Raw genomic sequence first — 18,221 nt, 5'->3', positions numbered from 1 at the left:
AGCTTTACTCAGTAAACCTATCATATGTTCTACATTAGAGAACTGAATAAGAAATGCGGATGAATATTTAAGCACGCAGTGCACAAAGTGCTATTTGAACTCATCGTGCAGGAATACGGGCTTTCTTTTTGTTGGGGGGTATCCAGATGAACAAGTAAATACTTAATTCAGTCGCGCTACAGCAGTGCGTAGTAGGTGGAACACAAGCTGAACATGTACAAATAAAACAAGAAAACGTCATCCATTGCGAAAACGCCGACTGTTGCCGAAGGAGAGCAACCCCGTTCGTTGGCAGAATGCGCTTCGCTCACAAGTAATAGTAACGTTCGGCGCGCTTCGTGCTTTAATTCGGGAATGAAGAGCGCACATATTACCAGAAGCTGCAGCCAACGCATTTTGTTTGGCGGAAATCAGGTCAAATCGCTCACAACGAAGCGCTGTCGGCGCTGTTGTGTGCGTTTGCGTACGCGCCGACGACCGCCTATCCACACTGGCGCGGCGACGGTGCTGCCACCTGTAGCGCGATCTCGCGGCGAATATAGGGTCACAATATGATGATAAGGCGTGCTGTAGTGAAGGGCGCCAAAATAACATTGGTCACATGTGGTTTTCTAGATAGTAAAATGTTCCTGCAGTACGGCCCCATCACAATGCGGACTACGTTGCCGGGAATCCAACCCGCGCCCAGCATAGCGTCACTGCCACTAAGTCACCACGGCGGTTATCAGTCTCTCCCCAACGTGCATCGCAAGGCAATCGGTCGTAATAAGTATTTCGTAAAAAAAAAATGCTGATAGCAAATTGTACTCAACCAGGAAAGTGAATAAGATGGCGTCAGGGTCTCCTCAATGTAGCCTACCTGTTTTGGTGCCAGTCGCCGATATTCGGGCATGTCTTCGTTGAATAGCAGTGCTGTACGCTCTCCGAGTGTCAGTGGCTAGAACTATGCCAGTGCAAATATCAAGTTTTCAACTTCGAAGCGAATTCGAACAATGAAAACCAAGCGCGAATCGAATCGAATATTTTCATATACAAATTGTGCAAATGCTGAATTCTTCAAAAAGATTTTTTTTTGACTCGCAAGAGATGAGAAAGTGTGTTGAACAGCAAGTAATACACAATAAATTTATGCACTGTGCAGCACTACTCATTTACAGTACAACCCACGCAGTTATTTAATGTTGTCACAGAGTATAGATAGCTGCTTGGTATGTTTGGGAAGCATCGACATCGCTGTTCATGACACCATTCCTCAAGACAACGAAAACAGCCGCTCACTATAGGTACGCTATAGTGCTGACGTGTTAATCCTGCCTTCATAGTTTAGTCCTCTAAGCATGCTTTCGGAATTGGGAGGAGCAATGGCAACAGACCGGCACCATGTGCATGCAGGTGCTTCATCTCAAGATAACCCATAATAGTGCTGGGTTTCTTATTCTTAGACTTTTCTTCTTCATTTTGCAATGGCTCCCCGCTTGTTTCGGTGGTGTTAATATTAAGCATAATTTCGGCACTCTAATGCATCGACGTGCTCGGCCTCATAGACGATGTCATGCTCTGACCACTACATTTGAATCTTGGCTCATTTCCAAAACCACAATAAGGGGTGGGGGCGAAAGAGGCTGATGTGTTAAGTGAAACTAACTTATGCATTTGTCTACATCTAATTAGACGATATTTAGCCCAAGCATGCAATTCTTTGCACTAATTTGAATACTTACTATTTGAACACTCGGGGTGTTTGAATATTTCGAACGGTAAAAATGCCTTGCGAATCGAATCGAATATTCGAAGTTTTGAATATTCGACCACCCCTATAGCTACATATATATATATATATATATATATATATATATATATATATATATATATATATATATATATATATATATATATATATATATATATATATATCTTGAATAGCTCTGCTGGAGGGGGGGGGCAGGGAGGCCTCTTTTATTTAATGTTTTACCAGCTAGGTGCAGTAAGAATGGGTCTTCATTGCGGACACATGCATATCATTCGCGATCAAAAAACGCTGGTGTCAGAGATTGCGGCCGCTCCAGGGAGAGATGAGGATTTCATGCAGTGTCTTCGCGTTGAGAGCGCAGGACGTAGAAGGGTATACGAGCCGTCCCCTGGTGCCTGCCGAGATAGCACGCGCGCGCCAGCGATCGCGGCCGCGCACTTAGAATCAAAGTTCAGAGTTTGGTGCTGAAGCAACACCTCCCCCCCCCCTTCTGCGTCACTTTATCCTCGTTCAAGAGGGGCGGGGCGCTTCCTCTGCTTGAGCAGCATTCGATGGCAGCCTTACACATGGGGGGATGTTATCGATTTGCATTTTATAGGAAACATGACGGCGACGGCGACGGCCAAACCCTCAATAAAATAAAAGATACAAGGGTACCAAATCTTGCGGCACACAGCATTGGGATACATGAGTGCAAGAGTTTTTCCCGTACGCGCCGACAAATAACTGGCGCGGCATGCACAGCGCAATCATCGTTCCAACATTGAAATAAAGATGGTGAAAACCCGTTGATATTCATAGCAGAAAATATCATTAGGCGAGAAGCACATTCTTCTATGCCCTCAATAGCCATTCGATTGACAGCTGGCCTCAATAGACACACGAGAGACGCGGTTAAGACACACTCGTACCATGGGTGCCGTTCCTCTCGCGATCCCTTGGCTGGTCCCGTTTATGATAATCGTGGCGGGCATGCTGTCGATGTTTTTCGTACCTCGTCATGTCCTGCGATAAAACACTACAGTTAAACAATGTACTTACTAGGCGTCTAGGTTAGCGCGGGTTACTTACGGTCTCACAAAACGTCACCCATAGCACACCATACCGGCGAAGTTTCAATAACATGTACATGATAGTCCAGTTGACATAAGTGTGATGTCATCTAATTCTGATAGCCTTTTGAAAGCTCGTATAAGTTTCAAACTTCTTTCTCTATCGTCATTCTGCCCCACACCGGAAATATTTCTGGGGGCGCTGAATTAAGCGTCATGACCGTGAAATCATACCAAGACCCCAATTGTAAGTTGCAAATTTGGTGGAGCAAAATTACTCCCTACAAAATAGCTATACGGACATGGAATTCGGGCGTAATTTCTGTCGTAGTATGAGTACAGTGTAGGATGAAATATTGAGGGACGGCACGTGAAAAACACCATGTTGTGAGAAACAAGATAGGAAGAGGTAATGTATATATGCGGGGTATAGCTGAGCGAATCTCTCTGTGCAGAACATATCGAAGTAACACGGCACATAGGAAGCGCACAAAAGGAGCACGCCTTCTATCCGACTAGAAGGAAGATATCGGTTGGTGATTTCAAGAAATCAGCTCAATTATATATAAATCCCGCTTTTCTCCAGTTTCAGAATTTGTATCTGCATGAATACCACACAGTGGTGCACGCACCTTTTATAGCATGGTAACCAAAAACTCCAAGTTGGATCTACTTAATCTTTTTTTTTTCTTTTTGAAGCTGACATGACGGTAATAGACACAGTTTTCATTTTACTGGGGCGAGTATGTGTGTGGGGGGTGGGGGTGGCAATGCCGTCGCAATTCACTACCAGAGCTGTCTCTGTAATTTTATGTCATTATGAGACAGCGACAGCTCGGTGACACCAGCGATCGCCGGTTGCGCACAAAAGCACCCGGCTGCCACCTGACCGACTGTGGCGTATTTAGCAATTGCCGAGCACTTACGCATACGAGTACATCGTCTGCTTGGAGAGGCCATTCCCTCTGTTTACTTTGTGATACAGTACGTGTATCCTACAGTCTCGGGACGACCCTGGAGGCATCGACCACCTCCATCTGGCTAAAATCAAACTACCCGATGCATAATAAGGGAGAGAAGATTGATAATGCCGACTTATAGGACTCACATGCGTCGCTCTTCTTCTTGCTTCCCAATAATGCCTCACACCCATTACGGGGGAGATCGCCCGAAGAGAAGGCCTTGTTGGGCCTATTCTGAACGCCTAAGCATTTGTATGCCGAGTCAAACAGGAAACTTTGTTAGTCCATGCGCTTGTCTGTCAAGTAAGACAAATCGTTGTAAAGAGAATGTGTGAATAAGGTAAAATACCATTCCTTCGTGCTTCTAGGCTATGAACCCATATGTATACCGCCCCACGCTCAGAATCAGAGACTTCTACTTACTGTTATAGCACGTGGGAATACCAGGCAGCATACAGGTCCACGCACTGCCAAAGGACGCACACCACCAGGGGCGTAGCTAGGGGGGGAGGGGGCTTGGGGGGTTCAAACACCCCCCCCCCCCCCCGAAATTTTTCATTTTTGCTTGCGTATATATACACGCACACATACAAACGCACGCACGAACACGAACATACGTAAGGTATGATTGAACATCCCCCCCCCCCCGAAAAAAATTTCTGGCTACGCCCCTGCACACCACTGAAACACAACGGTCAAAAGTGTACATGTAGACGCCTCGGAATAGAAAAGGCACATAGTGAGGCTACTGCTGCTGTGCTACAGCAGTCGCCTCATTGTGTGCCTTTTGTGTACGTCTTGTGTGCCTTGTACGCTCTAAGAAAAAAGAGAGTCAAAAGAGGGTCATGGAACCGTGACTCCCTTCGGGTGTCCATCTGACCCCTTTTGGAAGGTACAGGCAGAAAAAAGGAGTTCGCATTTGGGAAGGAGTCACTGGACCCTCCTGAAGCGCGTTTCGATTGGCTTCGGTATACGGAAGAGCCGCCGTATACGCCATACATATCGCATGCTCGCCCTTTGGCGCCGTTGTGGCGCCTTGCTCGGCGACGCAGACGCAGACGGGGTTGGCGCCGGGGTGGCGCGCCGCTCTCTTCTCTCAGTCAGAGAACACCCATGTCTCAGTCGTCTCAGTCTCCTGCAGGGTTGCCGTTGGTGGCTACTTTGCGCCAAATTGGCTACTTTACGACCCAGTCTGGCGACAAAAATTTCAGGTTGGCGCCATGGCTACTTTCTGGCTACTTTGAACCTCTATTTTAGCGCATTCAGTAGCCATTTTTCTCATTATCTGCAGATAAAATACCAAGCAAGCCTGACGACTACCCTTTGTTTCCAAGCTTTTCTGACGCGTCAGCCAGTGTAAGCGCGTGTCCTAGCCCCGCCATGAGTCTGGTGCTCATCGAGGCACCTGAACGCAACGCGCGGTGCGCCTGCCGAGACGGAATGATGAAGTACTTGTTCGCCCAGTCATTGTCTCACACCCACTATGGGGGATAGGCCATGAATTCGGTGGTTTTATGAATTTAAAGAAAAATTAAGAAATTGGAAATATAACTTACAAATAAATTAAACATGAAATTTAAGTACGCCTTTTGGCTAAGATCAAACTGACGAAGTTGCACGCATGTTGGCAAACGCGTGCCTAGTACGCTGTTCACGCTGCCCGCCATCTATGCTGACGCTACGAGCCAGTTTTGTAGTTCTGATGCACGGCGCGTGTTTTCGGGTGAACTTGACAGACACAGAGATCCGCTACAAAATGAAGCTGGACCGGTCATCTTCCAGCGGATATCGCTACTTGAAGCTGGTCGTGCTTGAAGTCGCAGACTTCAAGCACAACCTTCTTTTACCATTAGTATTCCTACTGACTGGTTGGCTGGAATGTTTCACTCTTACTGTCTCTCTGGCAATTACTATATCTATTCTATATAAAATGTATACAGGTGCACGGAACTTATAATATGTTCATTTATTTGCAACTTGCTTACAGCTTGAAGACCAAGCATGAAGGAGAAAATAACTGTGCTCGTATGCTATTTTATTGCTGACACAAAATGGCATTATATATTGTTCAATGATAAAACCTCTTTTCATAATACCGCTTTTCTGCCATTTGGCTACAAGTTTGGCGATAAGATTAAAAGACCTGGCTACTTTGGCTACTTTTAGCTTGAATTCTGGCTCCTTTTCAAATCTACCCAACGGCAACCCTGGTCTCCTGGTCTATTGGAATGCGTTGCGTGGATGAGTTGGTTGCGCGTCTTCGGTGGCATTGAAGCCGGCTCCGTACACGAAGTGACGCTTGGAGGGAGGAATGTTCATGGAGCTGCAGACACCGACAACGGGCGCCAGTAAACGGTGAGTGTACTGCTTTCGTAGGTACTAATTATACAGCTTTAGCTGGGCGTCTGCAGCAGCCCTGCGGAATCTGCCCGTCATTTCCAACAGTAGCCTGTATCCGCGGGGCTGTTGCGGATGTCCAACTAAAGCTGTCAGTTAACGAGTTGCCACCGTTATGCGCGTTGCTGTACAAGCTCCCATAAAGTGAGCGATGCAAACAATAATCGAGGGTCATTTCTTGCTGATCGCACGTCGTGTCTGCACTACTCAAGGTGCAAATGTCGTTTTGAGGTGCACTTTAGTCTACGTCATAATAACATTTCCATCGGCCTTGAGTGTGCGGCGTTCTTCCACGCGTGGGAATGCGAAAAAAAAAAAAACCCTGTGTACAGAACGCTCAGACGCACTATATGTAATGGTTTTTGTTGGCTTAAAGACGGTAGTTTGAGGTGCAGATATATAGTACGGTGGCTTCCAGAATGTACGCGGTAGTCATTCAAGTTGGACACGTCTCGCCGGTAAAGTGAAAAAAGCTCTAGACTTTCGACGGCGCGCGTTGTTCCGGCCGCCGGCGTGCACTCTTTTCCCTCGTTTCTGTTTGCTGTTTTCGTGGTTTGCATACACTGCAGCGATGACGTTGGGCGCTATAACAGAATCGAGTGAGTGTATACGTGATTGTGGGCGTTATGTGCGCTAATTCTAGCATATGACATGTCTGATCTCGACGTAGACGGCGTACGCACGCGCTGGGTATCGTTCGGGCCCTAGTACTCGCATCTGTTTATCTGAGTATTTAAGGATGGGTTACGTTTGTAAAACGTGCGGTCAATAACCGCTCATGGCATGCCCCTGGCTGCCGGAGGATGTGCTTTTTTGTTTTGTTGTTAGCCTTTATTATGTCTGTGTGAACAACTTATTGTGTAGGTTTTGCAAACTTTTACTGCAATTTCATTTTATCTTCATAATATCACGTTCTGCTTTTCAGATACCGTTTTTCATGGTGCTCGCGCTGGACAGGAGCGACAACCTAGCAAGCCACAAGTCTGATGCCTCAAGCCGTCACCACTTTTTTATTTATTCTTAATCACAAGGAATAAATATGGAAACATGATGGCGATTTCTGCTGTTCATTTAGCACCATATATGACACTGTGCACATCACAGTCACTCATTTTAGTTGGCTATACTCATAGAAGCATGCAAATGAGGTATACCCAAACTTCTTAATTGGAAATCACAGACCATCTTTTCGCGCTTTCTATATAACTTTGTTGGAAAATATGTATTTTTTTGACGAGTTTTATTAAAATAATGCTAAAACTGAACTATTCTTTTTTTTTTACAGTCGCTGGGCAGAACGGCAAGTATTATTCGACTTGCTTAAAATGAATGCTCCACTATTTTCAACAGTAGTCGCGCAAAAGTAGAGCAAGGATCAAATGAGTAGCTTGGGTCCCTTGACTCCCCTAGGAGCGTTACCGGCAAGAGTCGTCTGACTCCCTATGAGTGGTAACGTGATCCTCCCGATGAGAGTCTTTGCACTCTTTCTAGAGGGTCAGGGGACTCTCCTTGAGCGAGCCGACCCTGGCCCACCAAGAGAGTCACCGTGACTATTTAAAGAGAGTCCTATACGTGGCAAGTCAGAACTCTCCGAAAAGAGTCACGCATACTCTTTTTTTTCTTAGAGTGTATAGGCCTTGTGTGCGCCTTCAGTGCGCATGGGCAAAGCGCAGCGGCGCCTATACCGTCTTTCGCTCACCTGGAACTGAGCTTCTTTAGAGACCGCACTCGTAATGGCTTCCGCAAAAGTAAGGTTGCCTTGTGCAGGCTACACTTAAGTTTTCTTACACGTGATAAAGTGAAAGCGAACAAGTCCCTGGAAGCACACTAGCACTAACGAGGGGCTTTGTTAAAGAGCGCCTCGCACACGCTGTGTATGCGAAGGTCCAGAGGCGCAGCCAGAATTTTTTTTCGGGGGAAGGGTGGGTTCAAGCATATTTTATGTATGTTCGTGGGTGCATTTGTATGTGAAATTGAAAATTTTAATCGATCTTTTGATATTTTTCGCGGGGGCTTTCCAAGGGGCCGAAATACTTATATGCTTATGTAAGACCATCAGTTATTTTTCGAGGAACCAGAACGAAAAGTACAGGCGTTTATGTTTGATAAAATAGATATTTTACATATCATGCATACCTGCTACCGAAAACGGGACAACCGAATTTGCACGTGGAGAAACCCGAATGGCGAGGCTAGAAATGAAATGGACTTCATACTATGCGCTCGCCCTGGCATCGTGCAGGATGTGGAGGTGCTCGGCTAGATCAGATGTAATAACCACAGGATGGTAAGATCGCGAGTTATCCTATATTTGAGGAGGGGGTGGGGGGGCACAATGGAATAGAAGAAGCACATCAGTGAGCTCGCGGCAACAGGGAAAATAGAAAATATTCTGGATATTGTGGCAGAACTGATATTCGGCTGTAACCGAGGAAGCGGTCCTTAGCGTCCACGTAACGAACGATAATCTTTCCAGCTAGTATAATTAGCCACAGGTACGATCGTAAGACTGTCGAGGTCTTTCAGGAGACGAAAGATTTGCTCAAGAAACGACAGAGCATGAAAGCTTCTATAACCCAATTAACAGACGAAATAGAACTGGCAATGCTTATGAAGTAATCAATAGGCGAAAGGTAGCCGACATTAGAAAGCATAATGATGAGAGACGTGGACATATTCTGAAGAATGAAGCAAACATAGGAGCGCTGAAGAGAAAGGGGCTGAGGCAAAAACCGGTTGTATGGGCTAAGAGAGAAGAAACACTGCAGTGCCACTACCAATATTGATACTAGAGTTGAGGCAGCCGAGGAGCTCTATCTGTACAGTACGTAATAGAACTTTTTGTTGGGCTAGTTGGTACATGCTTACTGAAAAACCAAAAAGACGCGTACCATCAAGGAAAAAAGTAAGGACAGGACAGAAAGGGCGTCACTCGCAACTAACTTTATTCCCAGAACATCAGCATCATATATAACCACAGCGACCCTGCGATTAGTTAATCTTGTTATCGCGGGTTTTTGACGAGCTTGTGAGGCGATGTGCGCGCGCAGGGTCGCTGTGGTTATATATGATGCTGATGTTCTGGGAATAAAGTTAGTTGCGAGTGACGCCCTTTCTGTCCTGTCCTTACTTTTTTCCTTGATGGTACGCGTCTTTTTGGTTTTTCAGTACAGTACGTAGCCGGGATAACAAGGGCGATAATGGAAAAAGTAGTTATCCAGAGTATTCAGACATCCCATTTATCGACAGAGGAAGAGAGCCTTGGAAGGAATGCGAGAAGGCATAGGCGTGCGCAGAGGGGGGGGCGGCCGCCCCCCCTAATCATCTAAGAGGGGGGGCGTAAAATCTGCCCAGTACATTGACCCTTGTAGTCACCTAAGAGGGGGGGGGGGCGCAGAATCTGCCCCATACATGGACTTTTTAGGATGGGGGGGGGGCGCTGCGATGAACCTTCGCTCCCCCTAATGAGGAACCCTGCGCACGCCTATGCGAAAAGGGCAAAACAGCTAGTCGGATACAACTTTAGAAGGCAGGAGAGGCCCCGCCCAGACGACCGAAGCGCGGCAGCCGCCTCCGCGTCTAAAAAAATAGTCCCGCTCATGCGCGCGCCGATGTTCTTCGAAGGCGGAGCCACCGGCCGTCCCGCTCATGATGTCAGTCCCGAGTACGCGCCCATTGGTGCAGGCTTGTGTTCATTCGCCTTTGAGGAGGAAATGCTGCTGCCTTCTAAAGTTGTATCCGACTATATAGTGAAGGTTTGACGGAAGACGGAGGGCAGATTGTTCTAGAAATAACTGCCCACCCTACAGAGGCCTAGCCAGACACTTTTTTCGGGGGGTGTCCAACCATACTTTATGTATGTTCGAGCGTGTGTTTGTATGTGCGCGTGCATATATACGCAAGCAAAACTGAAAAATTTTGCGGTGGGGGGATTGAACCCTCCAACAACCCCCCCCCCCCCCCCCCCGGCTACGCCCTTGCCCCTATATACGCAATGCCTCTTGTCTATGAGCGTATGGGAATAATCTTTAATCCATATGAGAAAAGGGACGTCAAGGACATGAAAAAAAAAAAACACGCATTGTCTCTTTGGGAGTTGTCTAAGTGATGCGTAAGCGTACTAGTTTACCGTTTGAACTTTGATTTCGGGTGACATCGCCACGGCGTGTTTCTTCTTATTTGCAGCGTACCGTCAGCGGCGGCAACAGCCTAACGAGTGAGTGAGTGAGTGAGTGAGTGAGTGAGTGAGTGTGTGAGTGAGTGAGTGAGTGAGTGAGTGAGTGAGTGAGTGAGTGAGTGAGTGAGTGAGTGAGTGAGTGAGTGAGTGAGTGAGTGAGTGAGTGAGTGAGTGAGTGAGTGAGTGAGTGAGTGAGTGAGTGAGTGAGTGAGTGAGTGAGTGAGTGAGTGAGAACTTTATTGTGGTCCAAAAGTGGCAGAAGCTGAACGCGACTGGAGGTCCCGCTAGCTCAGCCGGGTGGCTCCACCCAGGAAGGTGCCTAACGGAAGGTTCATCCCACGGTCATCGAAATGCATGCCTGAGGTGTAATTTGCGCAAAGATCGAGACAATCGACCAAGAAGAAAAAAGAAGAAGATGGCTTCCGGCTTCGAGTCGTCGGTGTGAGCCAGAGATTTTAAGGTCTACATCTACATCGGGACCGTGTGACTTTTAGTTCGTTGGATCGGCATATAAAATGCTTACGCATTTAAAATTATATGCAAGCCGATCTTGCTGTCCGTTGCCTACAAGGTATTCACTAGGTAACATTAGCGCGCCCAGGATTTCTCTCGGGGGGGGGGGGGGGGGGGGGTTGAACTTCTGACATGATTACAGGAGTGCGGGCGGGGGGGGGGGGGGAGCACATTGCATAATATGCCATTTCCTTGCTTCAGCTGGGGTAATGCGGCAACAAATTAAATACCAAATAATAATAATAATAATAATAATAATAATAATAATAATAATAATAATAATAATAATAATAATAATAATAATAATAACATGAATTATGATGATGATTATTCAGCGTTTTACAGAAAGGTCTTGAAATAACTTGACAAGGCCAAAAAACCGTTCAGTGGAGCAGCTGTGCACGTAGAAAATAAGCTACATATATTGAACCGACATGTCGGCTGGCTGGCGGGTCGCGCAATGATGTTAAAACTTTATTACTAAGGTAGGTAGCGCATACAAACGGGACGCAAGAAAGGCACATGAAGACACCCAGCGCCGTGTGTGTGTGTTTTCGTGTGCGTTTCTTGTGTCCCGTGTATTTGCACTACCAGTGTAATAAGAAAATGTCATGCGAACAAGCCCGCATGCATGGCAACTTCAACTCTTAAAAAACGCTGCAGCTGATAATTTCCTACGCTTCCTTGGAGTCTCGCCAAACTATAAATTTCAAAGTGCACCATAAATATTACTTATAAACTACATAGTATTGATTATAAATAGCACAGTACAATTCTCAGCTCACTGATAAACTGCATTATAACCACACTTACTGACTTTCCAGCGTAGATTCCCAGGTCACTCCGGCGCATATAGGTTCGGCGGCTGAACCATCCTTAGTAAAAATTGACTGGTCAATGGACGCATGAGACGACGATATCCGCTGAGTTGGACGTAATCGGGCATTCCGGTGTTGTTGCTGCGTCGCTTGAATATGAACACGAAATCCTTTTTGGGTAGTAGGTGAGGATGTGTTCGACCATAGCCTCGTTCGCCTGGCGCTTCGAGAGAGGGCTTCGGCGAGGTAGGTCATTGCCAACGCAGATTCACGCAGCAAACACGGCCACAAGTTCTAGCAAGCAAACTGAACGTGCACGCATGTGTGCACATCAAACTTTGTAGTTTCTGTCCGATGTGCATGCAAAAAAGAAGTGGTAAAAAGAATGGGCGAGAGACGTTTACTGAGAAAAAGAAAAGGAAACGTGCCGCCCCAACAGACCTTCCGCACTTTCCCAAGGTTCTTTTTTTCTTACCAGACGTCGTTCAAAACATTTACTCCTTCTGCCACGGCTTCTTGCTCCTCCCATCTTTGCAACGGCCGGACTCCGCATGGCATGCTTAGAGTCACTGTGTGCGTGCGATGCTGCGACAATGGCTGGCGACGCACACACTAGCTGCTCCAAGGGTTGCTCAGAAATGCAGGAACCACTCAATGTGCTTAAACTCGTCGTGTGCTCGTGCTACGCAGCCTCCGTGGGTTCGCGGTCGCTTTGATGAACGAGCCGCTTGCGAGGTGGCCTTTCTTCTCGCCGCACTAACACGTCTCGTTCGTCCGCTGTCAACGAGGTTCAGAAAAGTGCGCGACCACTCCGTTGCAGACGGTACCATTCACCAGCAGCCCCGAAGAAAATAGAAAACACGTGCGTCGAAGCTTGGCGGATGGATCATGCAGATGCCGCCGACGCCTTCTTATCTTTAAAATTTGAGTGAGCATTGTCCCGACGTTTCAGAAGCCATGCGGTTCCCTCTTGGGAGTTTGAGGAAGGGAAGCACATGAAAAGGGCTTCTTTTCTTGTTCGGCGGGTATGGAAGGGTGCTTCAGGCGGCGGCGGTGCTTGTCGGCAAAAGAACAGAGCAGTGCAAGGGCTTGACCGGAAGGCATGAGTTGAACAGTGAAGGGGGTGGGGAGCTTTTTAGATGGACGCGTCGAAGTGGGTACGCAGATGCCTCTCTCTCTCTCTGTTCTTCTTTCTTTTTTTTTGTGCGCTGTACACAAGGGGTAGGTTGCATTGAGCGCGGTTCACGTTGTTTGGGTCGTTAACATATGTCAAGATTCATTTCCGGTAGTTGGTTTCAACTGCGAAAACTGTAGTTTAAGGAAAATTGATTCGGCGGTCCGCGTCCTCGGAATCTTCGGCTATGGGGTTGCGATCTCTTGCAAAATTGGGGACGTCGTTCCCGTCTTTCTTTCAGGTTCTCGGTTCAGCTGGTGTCTTGAATTTTCTCTTTCGGCGGCCGGTCGTTGAGAGCGATGGTTTCGATCACTACTCGGATACTAGAGACTGATGCATTTCTGTGGTGGTGTTGATTGGAAAAGGGGGGGGGGGGGTTGCTGGATTTATCGCTTGCGTCGTGTTTTTGGAAGTGAACTGCTTTCTGAATAAAAGACTTTCCATAGATGTTCTTGGTGAGTTTCTTGAATATATCATGTTTTTTTTTGTTGTTTTCACGTTGTGCGCTACACTATGCTCCGGCTCTTCGCATTAATGTCTAAGACTAATATATTCCGCATTTTTGGGGGGTCTGAAGAAAACAGAAGATATCGACTTGTGTAGATGTTTTTGCAGCGTTTTATTTTCCGGCTATGGGATCATTCAAACACGGCCGAGAGTCTTATGTTTCAAGGGCGAATTTAAATTCTCGTTCAATGAAATTTATATGAGAGAGAAAAATTATGACGTAGGATCTCTTGACGATCGAAAAACAGTCGTTTAGACGTATCTGAGAAATATTTTTGGTTGCGGCTGGAGTGAAATGAGAGCTCGTCCCTCGATGTGTTCCATTCTTATATTTGCCATGGCATGCTCTATTGTAGTAATCAAAGGGGCAAGAAAATAAAAAAGGGGCCAGACTGACGACCAGTGAAAGCATATTTTTTCTTGGAAAGCTGCGCCCCGCCACGGTGGTCTAGTGATAAGTTATGGCGCTCGACTGCTGACCCGAAGGTCGCGGGATCGAATCCCGGCCGCGGCGGCTGCATTTTCGATGGAGGCGAAAATATGATTGAGGCCCGTGTACTTACATTTAGGTGCACGTTAAAGAACCCCAGGGGTTCAAAATTTCAGGAGCCCTCCACTACGGCGTCCCTCATAATCATATCGTGGTTTTGGGACGTTAAACCACAGATATTATTATTGGAAAGCTGCTTCCCTGGAAATTTAGGAACGCAGAGCCATAGAGCATGCGGTGTGCGTTTTTTTTATTTTTCAATTTAGGAGTAGGTGAGTGAATACAACACTTTTCTAGAGCCAGTCAGGAAAAGTCGACCTCAGGACACCTCTGGATATGAACTTTGGACTCCCGGTGAGAAGGACAGCGGGGCAGTTACGGGGGGGGGGGGGTCGGCCTTAGGGGGGGGGGTTACAACCCCGAACCCCCCCCCCCCCCCCGTCGGTGCGCCACTGCTAGGTAATCGCTACCTTACAATTCAATTACCCAAAGGGCCAAGGAGCATTTCGTAAAGGCTATAGGCCATTTGTGAATAGATCATATTCACTCCGCGGGTTTTTCAATAATACCAGTCGCGAAACTCCGGTTCGAAACCCCGATTAATGAATTCGCGGAGACCAGCGGAGCGCGCGGGCATCAAGGCACCCTAGAAGAACAGCAAATTGACGCGCCACCTGGAAGCGACGGCAGAAAACAAACAGCATCGCCACAATCGCTGCAGTCATCACTGTGAAAGCGCGAGTTGCCGCAGTTAAGAGAAGTGCTGTAAAGAAAGGCCGAAGCGTTCAATTTCTTAAGAATACATTGCCAAATGTAAGCCGCAAACCTAAACACACACTGCAGCATCGCTTGTAGCCACTTGTAAACTTTAAGCATGGGAACACTAAAAAAAAAAAAATTATTAGCTTGTTTTTCCGCCTAAAGGTGGTGCGACAATCAGCAAAACTCAGCGATTTCAGCCAATGGGTATTTGGCATGGTAGTTCGATTTTGATGCATGGAAGTTGAAACCCCACTTGGAGAAGTTTCGCAACTCATATGATCGAAGAACTCTGCAGGTAAAAGTGATGTATCAGCACTGAAACCAGGCTAAACCTTGTATTTTTAGGACGCTCGAAGCACGAGTTTCAGTAGGTCGCGGCTCGCAGTACCTAAAAGCGTAACCTTTGTGATGGGCAGCGAGTTACAGTAGCGTCATTCCATAGCTGTTCCATAGGAATCACTCCATATGGAATCACTCGGACAAAACTGTCCTCAGGATCTGAATATGGAGAGCGGCTGTCTACTAAGTACTAAAGAGTGATCTCAAAGGCTGCACTTTACAAAACGGGACTACGAAAGAGTGCAAAAGGGCAGAATACACGTCGTCTACGTCATCGCAGCCATGTTTCGTTGCCAAATGACAAACCACTGGTTACCGCTGGACGCAGGTTTGACGGGTCTAGTCGTGTGTCTAGCAACCAAGAGCAGCAGCTGTCAGCTGAAAAGGGGAGAGTACAGTGTTCTAGAAGTTTATAGTGCGCTCACTGAGCGGCGGAGCGTGACGCACTTCATGTGGCCGCCGACAGGCGGCGCGGCTCACAGCGTCACCTGAAACTTTCCGGCGGGTTGCAGGGCGCGGATAGCGCGCGTTGTTGTTTTGCGCGCAAGAAAAGTCAATCTTACGGTGCGCAACTCACGGAAGTTCTTTTGATGCAAGTTTTCTGTGTGTTGTGAAATAAATTACTGTCGTTGTGACTGATTTACGGAGGGCGAGCGATGTTTTAAGCGGCTATTGCATAAATGAATGCTCCTCCACGCAGCCGCTGCAATAGGTGTGTAATTGGGGGCGTTCGGTTTTTTTTTTTTTTTTGTCCGGCTGATCGATACGATTTTCAATGCACTTTCGCCACTGTAGCTGTCATACCGACTTCACTCCCGCCTTTCGAGCCCCACTATGCCGAATATAAACAACGCCTCATTTAAAAAATTTTTTCGCGTATATATGATCTAGCTGGTCTGTGTAACTAACCCACTTAATGTTCTCTTTTTTTTTTCGCGAATCAATAATGGGCGGAATCACTCGGCTTCGTAATAAATGTATCCGCACCGTACGCTTAAAAATTTTTTTATTTACAGACGTAGATCGTACAAGGTTACCAAAACTGCAGTTGGACTCGTATACCCAATAAAAAAATATTTATACATAGTTAATATGAGTACATAACAAGTAACATGTATCACGTGCGTACACATTTTTATTGCACCTTGGAATTGCACCAGCGCGGATAAAACAGGACACGAAGAAACACTCGACAGTGTCACGCACTGACGTACTGATTTTATATACACAAAACCCTGCCTATGTATGCGCAAATGTTTGCCATATCACAATATGAATTATCAATGCCGAAAATGTCACTCGTGGTCGAACAATAAACAGATGCAACAAACGTGTATGAACATCTGCTAGTCGACTACGAAAATGAAAAATAAAGGACAGCAAGAAACGCCGGCGATGTTTGCAGTCGACAGCCGACGACAACGTCGACCTACCAGCAACTGGGGCATCCCAAAGAGAGCCCAATCCCTTTGGACCTCCCCCGCTTCCTAATGAGAGCTACTTCAGCCCCCATCTACATCTCCTTTTTCTGTACGTCACTATCCAGCCCGTTTCATCCGTCAGTATAGTTCTGTGCTAAGGACTTCGATAGCGAAACAAGCAACGACGTACCAGCATTCTTTATTATTTTTTTAGAAGTACCCCTAACCCCCCCCCCCCCCCCCCCCCCCCCCCCCCCCCCCCCCTTTTTTTTTTACTAAAGCACGAGTATGGTTTTGTTGTCACCACCCTCGCGCGTTTTCTTGCTTTTATTGCTTTCACACTTGACTCTGCGGTCACTCCTAGCTTCGTTGGGTCCAGCTGTTTTTTGTTGTCAAACGCAGCCCCAGAAATTTCTCCGCACGTACGCTGCATGCTCTATGTGCACGACCGCCTGAGGCTGTAAAAAAGCGCGTCCCTCCCGTCCAGATGCAGCGGCGGGCCGTCTTTGAGACAGTTGCGATTTGCGGATAGACACAGATGCCGATCCTTCAGAAAAACAAGCATATATAAGTGCAGTAAAGCGGCACGCGGGGTGCCGACAAAGGTCCTTCAAGCGAATGAACGGAGTGAACATGCGCTGCAGGGCACACACAAATGGAAACAGCAGCTTCAACTACTTGGATCAGTTTAAAAAAAAAAGAATAAAATGCTCGACTCCCTCCCCTCCTCATTTTTTTTTTTTTTTGTGATCTCTTTTTGTGTCATTGTGGTGGCCCTCTCCCCGCCACCAAGCCCGCGTTTGTTGATACCCCCGCAACTACAGCGTAACCAGCCTAACCCCCACCGACCAAGGGGACGCGCTCCACACCCCGCAAGAGTTTTCAGGAGAAACTGGCGGCAGCGCCCCTGGCGGGCGCTCAAGCTGTCGACGCGGAGAGGGCCGCGGCGGCGCGGCGCAGGGATACGGCAGTGAGCCCACTGCCCCATTCTAGTACACTGTAGGGGAGAGTATTTCGGCCGCGCGTTAAAAAAGTGCGGCCGGTGCGGCCCTCTGGCGGGCGTCTGGCCGTTGCCAGGCGAGCGAGACCGGCGAGACGCGTAGACGCGGTGGCTCCGGCCATCGTATCGATAGTATGCGCTCCCCTTCTGCGGTAGTGTTATGTTATTTCGGCAGAGTAAAAAGCTGGGCTTGGTGTTCCCTGACTACTGTGCGATGGAGTTAGGAGAGGCCAGGATAGACGCACATCATTATCTTTGTTTATTGCTAGCGTGCATGCTTGTTGACATCCGACCGTCAGTTCGTACGTGTTGCATATCGTGCTTTAATTGTGGTGTTAATTCTAATGCGGCCGGACTGCTCGCACTGAGCTTACAAGAGTGCCCCCTACCTCTAGGCCGCACACCTTGATTTAACAGCACTAACATTGTTTCATTTCGTTGTTGCTGCAAGTATAAATTCTGAGTGAACAAAGCAGTACAAAAGCGTGCACTGTCGGCGCAGAGCATTACGACGTTCGGCGACGAGTATGGCGAGTACGAACAAGGTTCTGTCTTCGGGAGAAGAAGCGGCGCGGCGGGAATTATGATGGGAATTCGCTAGAGCATATGGGCCCAACGATGACGGGCCGACCCCGAGTTTCGAGTGAGAGAAGCGTGTCGCCGCAACTGCACGACAAAACTCGTCGGGAAGAGAGACGTCGGCCGCCCAGCAACGAAGGGAATCCGATCCTGACTTGCGAGTGGCCAAAGCAGGAGCTCACGGACCGTTTAGCGGCGTCATATTATCATCACTGTATCGACAGCTAAAATAGTACTTAGTAAAAAACGCACCCCAAAGCCAAGGAAAAGGCACCAGCTC

The sequence above is a fragment of the Rhipicephalus sanguineus genome, chromosome 11, assembly GCF_013339695.2.
Source record: "Rhipicephalus sanguineus isolate Rsan-2018 chromosome 11, BIME_Rsan_1.4, whole genome shotgun sequence".
NCBI classification, from domain to species: domain Eukaryota; kingdom Metazoa; phylum Arthropoda; class Arachnida; order Ixodida; family Ixodidae; genus Rhipicephalus; species Rhipicephalus sanguineus.
The sequence above is the reverse complement of the archived record's forward strand: the minus strand, read 5'-3'. Positions refer to the sequence as shown.